This window comes from Ochotona curzoniae, unplaced genomic scaffold (assembly GCF_017591425.1).
Source record: "Ochotona curzoniae isolate NIBS_2020 unplaced genomic scaffold, NIBS_Ocur_1.0 contig_2235, whole genome shotgun sequence".
In the NCBI taxonomy this organism is placed as follows: Eukaryota; Metazoa; Chordata; class Mammalia; order Lagomorpha; family Ochotonidae; genus Ochotona; species Ochotona curzoniae.
In genome coordinates this window covers 2489618-2495995 of record NW_024465384.1, presented here as the reverse complement: position 1 = coordinate 2495995, position 6378 = coordinate 2489618, and positions in this window count along the sequence as shown.

Sequence of the window (6378 nt, the reverse complement as noted above, 5' to 3'; positions counted from 1 at the left end):
TCCGAGCGTTCACCCATTTATTCACATTGAGTCATCTCTTTATCTTCAATTGAAGGCTCTGGATGTGTGGTGGATCTTTCCCCTGTCTCTGGCTTACCCTTTAGTTTATTTCATGGTATCTGTCAAAGAACAGAAGTTTTACATCTTGATAAAGGCTGACTTATTAGCTGCTTCTTTTATGACTTCTATTTTTTTTTTCTAAAATCATTCTAACTACTTCAAGGTTGTAAAGATAATTCCCCCTAAATTTTCTAGAAGTTATTCTGTGATTTTTTTTTACTATATACTTTGATTTAATATTTTAAAAGCCTTATTACTTTTTTTTTTTTTTCCTGAAAGGCAGTTACAGAAAGAGAGGGAGAGACAGGGGAGAGAGATCTTCCCATTCTGTTTCACTCCCTAAATGTTCCCAATAGCTGGAACCAATCAGATTGAAGCTGGCAGCCAGGAGCCTCTCCAGGTCTCCCATGTGGGTGCCGGAGGCTAAGCTGGGACTAACTTCTGCTGATTTCCCAAACGCTTTAGCAAGGGCTGGATTAGAAGTGGGGCAGCCACATCCTGAACTGGCACTTATCCGGGATGCTGGTGTTGCAGGTGGCTGCCACATTGCTAGCTTCTTTGAGTTTATTTTTATGGGTAGTGTGAAATAAGAATTTATGTTTTTTTCAAAGTATTTGTTCTATATGTTTAATATTTTTCACTGGGGTACAGGTATAGTTTTTATATTTCAGTAAGTATGCATAATGTTGTAATGATCAGATAAAGATACTGGCAAATCTTTAGGTATGTGCAATTTCCTTGTGTTGGAATATTAAAAATCTTACACAATTAGTTGTTGTTAGCCATAGTTATTCTCTGTTGCATAATATTAGAAGTTAAGCCTCCTGTCCAACTGTGCCCCACAGTCATTCTCTCTCCACTCCTCTCTAAGTTCTAGCAGCTGCTTTATTCTGCACTTCTTTGAGATCAAGTTTTTAGCTTATAGATATGAGAAAAGATAGTATTATGTGCTTGCCTTAATTTACTCAACACAAGGTTTTCTATTCCATCTATATTGCTCTGGATGACAGAATTTCATCTTTTTCTATAGGTGAATATTCTTCTATGTATGCGTACCATATTTCGTTATCCTTTCATCTACTAAATAATAACTGATTTGATTCAATCCTTATAGCATTTGTCGAAATCTTCCCTAATTGAATCTGCTTGGCATCATTTTAAAATTTTAACTAGAGGGGCTGGCACAATGGCTCAATTGGTTAATCCTTTGCCTGCAGATGTTGGCATCCATTTGGGTGCCAGTTCATGTCCCGGCTGCTCCACTTTGGATACACCTTCATGCGTGTGGCCTGGGAGGGCCGTAGAGGATGGCCCAATGCCTTGGAACCCTGCACCCATGTATGAGACCCAGAAGAAGCTCCTGGTTCCTGGCTCCTGGCTTTGGATCAGTTCAGTTCCAGCTATTGCAGTCAGTGAATCAGCAGACAGAAGATCTTTCTTCTCTAAATCTGCCTTTCCAGTGAAATTAATTAAATAAATTAAAATTTCAACTGGAAGTGGGTGTTTGGCCTAGGGATTTGGACACTCAGTAAATTTCTTGCATCCCTCATCAGTGTGCTCCTAGCTCCTGACTTCAGCTTCCTGGTAATATGGATATTGAGAGACCTGTTTGAGTCTTGGTTGCTCCACCTCCAACCTGGCTCCCTGGGAATGTCCCTGGGAAAGCAGCAGAAGTTGCCCGAAGTGCATGGGTACAGTGGTTAAGACAGCACATGGGAGGCCTGCAGCCCATATTGGAGTGCCTGGGTTCAAGTCCTGACTTAGCTTTTAATTCCGGCTTATCGGTATTGCATGCTCTGGGAGGCAGGAGATGATAGGTCAAGGAGTAGGGTTTCTGCCAACTATGTGATAGTCCTGGACTGAGATTGTTTAGTTCTGGCTGTTGTGAGCAGCACCAGGAAGTAAACCAGCGGGTAGAAGATCTCTGCCTGCCTGCCTGTCTGTCTCTCTGCCTTTTAACTGAATAAGAAATAAATTTAGAACATTAACAAAAATGGTTTTGAAAACCTTTTTAGAGCCAGAGAGACAGAAAGAAAGAACGAAAGCTCCCATGTGCTGCTTCACTTACTCATGCGTGGACACCAGGAGCTGGGAGTTCAGTCCGGTGACCCACATGGGTGGCAGGAACCCAGCTATTTCCTCCCAGCATCTGCATTACTGGGAGGGTGGAATCGTGTACTGCAGCTGGGAGTCAAATTCAGGCTGTCTGGGATACAGGTGTCCTAACTGGTACCCTAACCACTAGGCCAAATGTCCTTCCAATAACCAATATTATTTATTTATGTGTGCGTTTTTGCCTTCTAAAATTTATTTACTTGTTATCATGTTTTTTGAGAGAGAGGGATTGAGACTCTGTTGAGACTCCCCCAAATGCCTGCAATAATCAAAGCTGGGTCAGGTCGAAGTCTGGTGCCTCAGACTCATCTGGGTCTCCTACCAGGATGGCAAGGGCCCGAGTACTTGGGTCATCACCAGCTGCTTCCTAGGGTCTGCCTGAGCAGGAAACTGGAACTGGACTGGAAGTCAAGGAGCTGGTGCTCAAATTAGGCACTCTGATAGGGGTGCAGGTGTCCCCAGGGGGACCCTCACCATTGCATCCAAAGCCCAGCCCTACCTTTTTCTTTTTTTTTTAAGATTTATTTTTATTATTTTTTCATTGGAAAGGCGGATATACAGAGAGGAGAGACAGAGAGGAAGATCTTCCGTCCGATGATTCACTCCCCAAGTGAGCACAACGGGCCGATACTATGCCAATCCGAAGCCAGGAGCCTCTTCCGGGTCTCCCACAGGGTGCAGGTTCCCAAAGCTTTGGGCCGTCCTCGACTGCTTTCCTGGGCCACAGGCAGGGAGCTGGAAGGGAAGCGGGGCTGCCGGGGATTAGAACCGGCGCCCATATGGGATCCTGGGCGTGCAAGGCGAGGACCTTTAACCACTTGCGCCGCACCGGGCCCCAGCCCTACCTTTATATCTCTAGTATCTTTAGTGTAGTCTACTAAGAAAGGTCATGTTGGGCCAAAGCATTAACACATTGGAAATTTTGCTCAACACACAAATTCTGTGGAAGGCCTGGAGGACTTTGCATTCCTTCCAGAAATGTCTGAAGGAGCCTCGTTTTTCCAGAACCTTCCTAACAGAATATATTATGCATTTTGAAATGTTGCCAATTGATGAGTGAGACATGTTTTTCCAATATGTCATTTCATTTGCATTTTGTACTACATTTCCTGTGAGTTTGTCAGATGGAGGGGATGTTGCTGACACCACAGATTTTGCCTTAGAATAAGAATTCTTGATTCTTTAAAAAGGAAATGGACCTTATTATATAAATTTGACATCTTTGGAGGTAATTTTTGAACAACAATCAGTCACATCTGAATTTTAATTAATGTAAACACAGTGGCTGACCATGTCATGAGTTAGTGAAACCCTTATTTCTTTTGTTTGTTCTGCCACACAACTTATGGATATTTAGCCATGGTTAAAGCTTCTCATTAGCTGGAAGGTAGTTAGTTTAGAAATGTCATAAACTTAACCCTTCACCATTTATACAGCATTCAACATCTAGTTAGTTAAATTATAACTCTCCCTGGCTTGTTGATTTTGATAATGCATGTTGAGTCTCTGCCTCCTTGGGAAGATGTTTTCTGAGTTACACATTTCCTAAAAACAGAAGCATTAGCAGATGATGAGAGGAGTGACCAAGTGGTTTGTTTACATTGAAAACTGCATTTCTGGATTATTTTTCATTTCCTTTTTCAATTTCTAAAATAATTTGTTTTTATTCATTTGAAAAGCAGAGAGAGAGAATCTTCTATCCTCTGGGTCACTTCCCACATGCTCACTGCAGCCAGCACCATGCCAGGCTGGAGCTGGGACCCCAGAATTGGATCCTGGTCTCCAGGTGGGTGGCTGGGACACGAGTACTGAATCTCATCTCTTGTTGCTCAGGATGCTCATTTTCAGGAAGCTGTGAGTGGGAGTGGAGGCAGGACTGGAGCTCAGCTAACCCAGTATGGGATGAGGATGTCCCAAACAGTGTTTTACCCTGCTCCCCCAACCCCTATATTCACATCTGTAATGAAGGTTGTTGTTTGGTTGGGAAGGCCAGCAGTCAGTAGCAGAAAGTGTTTGCAAGCACTTCCTAATGTGGGATGTTGGCATCAGAGTAGTGACTTCACCTGCTACAGCACAGCCCTGCCCCTGAAAGGAATTCTTATTGAATCCTTGCTGGCAAGTGGGTCCTGTCATTAACCCAGTGCATTTGGTATGGACCAGACTCTCTGGACAGCTCCTGTGGGCTTTCTCTTTCCTTGCAATGGAGTTGGTCTGAGTTCTCTGAAACCCTGGCTTTGTCCTGTGTTCTTTTTAGCCGTCTCTAAATCCACAAAGGTGCCATAATTGTTATAGTCAGTTTGGCTAGTGCCCATGGTGCTTCTACTGAAATCCTGATCTATCAGAATGAGTTTCAATATGGATTCCATTCTAGATCAAACACAAGTCACATACTCCCAACAACTCTCTCTTTAAGAGATTTCTACAAAATTAAGACACCGGGGTTAGGGATGCTGTTTGTGATAGTTGCACTCCATATTGGCAAGCCTGGGTTTGAGACCTGGCTCCGAGGCAGCAGCCAGCTAAGGGTTAATGTAGGCAGCTGTGAAATTCAAGTCCCAAAACCCTCCTCAGCTCTCAGTCCGCTTCTCCTTTTTCCTTCCCTGCCTCCCTTATCCTTGACCTTGAGACAGGAGCTAGAGCAGAGTTAATTGGGAAGCCAAGAAAAAGAAATTACAAAAAGCTTTCCTGCTTAAAGAGTGATTTAACAGTAGCTAAACAAACTCCAAAAATTCTGAAAGCCTAATTGCTTTAATTGCTTGATTGATAAATTATTTCTCAAGAGATGGTGAGTCTGACAACACCTTGCCTTAGACACCGTGTGTTCAGATACAGAAACGTCCTGATGGTGAGGCGGCCGATCTCAGAGCCTCCTTCAAGGCTCCCCACCCTACCTCTTACCACCCCATAGGAGACCCAGCTGACAGTGCCTTGGTGGGCTTGGCGTCCTGTCTCCACCTGGGCTTTGATCTGCTGGCCAGCCTCTGCTGCCTTAAGAAGCTTGCTTTCTTTTCCATTGCTGTAACACTTACTCTGTGAGTCTCATTCGAGTCATTCTCAGGCTCAGAAGAACTGCGCCCTGGCTTCCTGTGCTGAACCCCATCAAAAGCTCCACTCTGTTCCAGCGTCCTACAGGCACCTGGGAGGCAGCAGGTAATGGCTCAGGAAGTTGCATCCCTGCCACCTATGTGGCAGACCTTGATGGAATCCCTGGTTCCTAGCTTCAGCATGGCCTGGTCCTAGCTGTTTGAGCATCTGCAGGTGAATTAAATACCTGGAAAATATTTCTGTCTTGAAGCAGCCACTCTGATGCGGTACATGGGCATCCCAAGCAGCAGGTTAATGTACCAAATGCTGTACCCAAATAGTGCTTGTATTATTCTTTCACGGTAAAGGGCAGACTTCCTTCTGCATCTGCAGGAATAGATGGAAAAGCCAGCTTGTGGGAGGTCACTTGCCGGAGTCCAGCTCCAGCTGAGTTCGGAGCTCGGGAAGGGTGCGTGAAGTAGGCGTAGAAAGAAGAGACGGACCACTACAATTCCAACATCATTGTGGACCCCGCGAGAAAGCTGTCCGCTTTATTTATACAGAAGCAGTACACCGTCTTTTTTAGGGCATTTTGACATGGCTTCAAAGGGGGCACAATTTACAACTGCTTGAGAGGCGAGTGAGGGAGGACCCCACATTCTTTGCTTATCTCGGCTTGCCAGCCCCTACTTACTTCCCTCAAGTCTGGGTCCCATCCTTGGCGCTGCCTGTGACAACCAGACCCCTACCTTGAATTACGCATGGGAAAAGGGCTGAGACCTTGGTTTATGGGGATTAGGGTATTGGTACCAAAGGTCATTAGGTCTGCAGGCCCACACAGTTTGCTAACTAAGCAAGAGTTACAACGACGGAAGGAACTGCAATTAGCAATGAGCCATGTTTACTCCATTTAGGTTTCTGCTCTACAATGGGCAAGTAAATGTTTCCAAAGATAACTCTACAGATAGTTTCACCTTAAGACAGGACATTATCCATTCTGATGTTGCAGCCAACATTTTCTCAGTAGACAACACATCTTATTCAGTAATACATTCCTACTACATTTCTTATTCTATATCTTATCCATCACTTAATGAGAGAAATACATCAAAAGAGAAAAAATATAAAAATCTAAGACAAAAGTTTCAAACAATAATCAAAAGTATACATGAAGTTAGT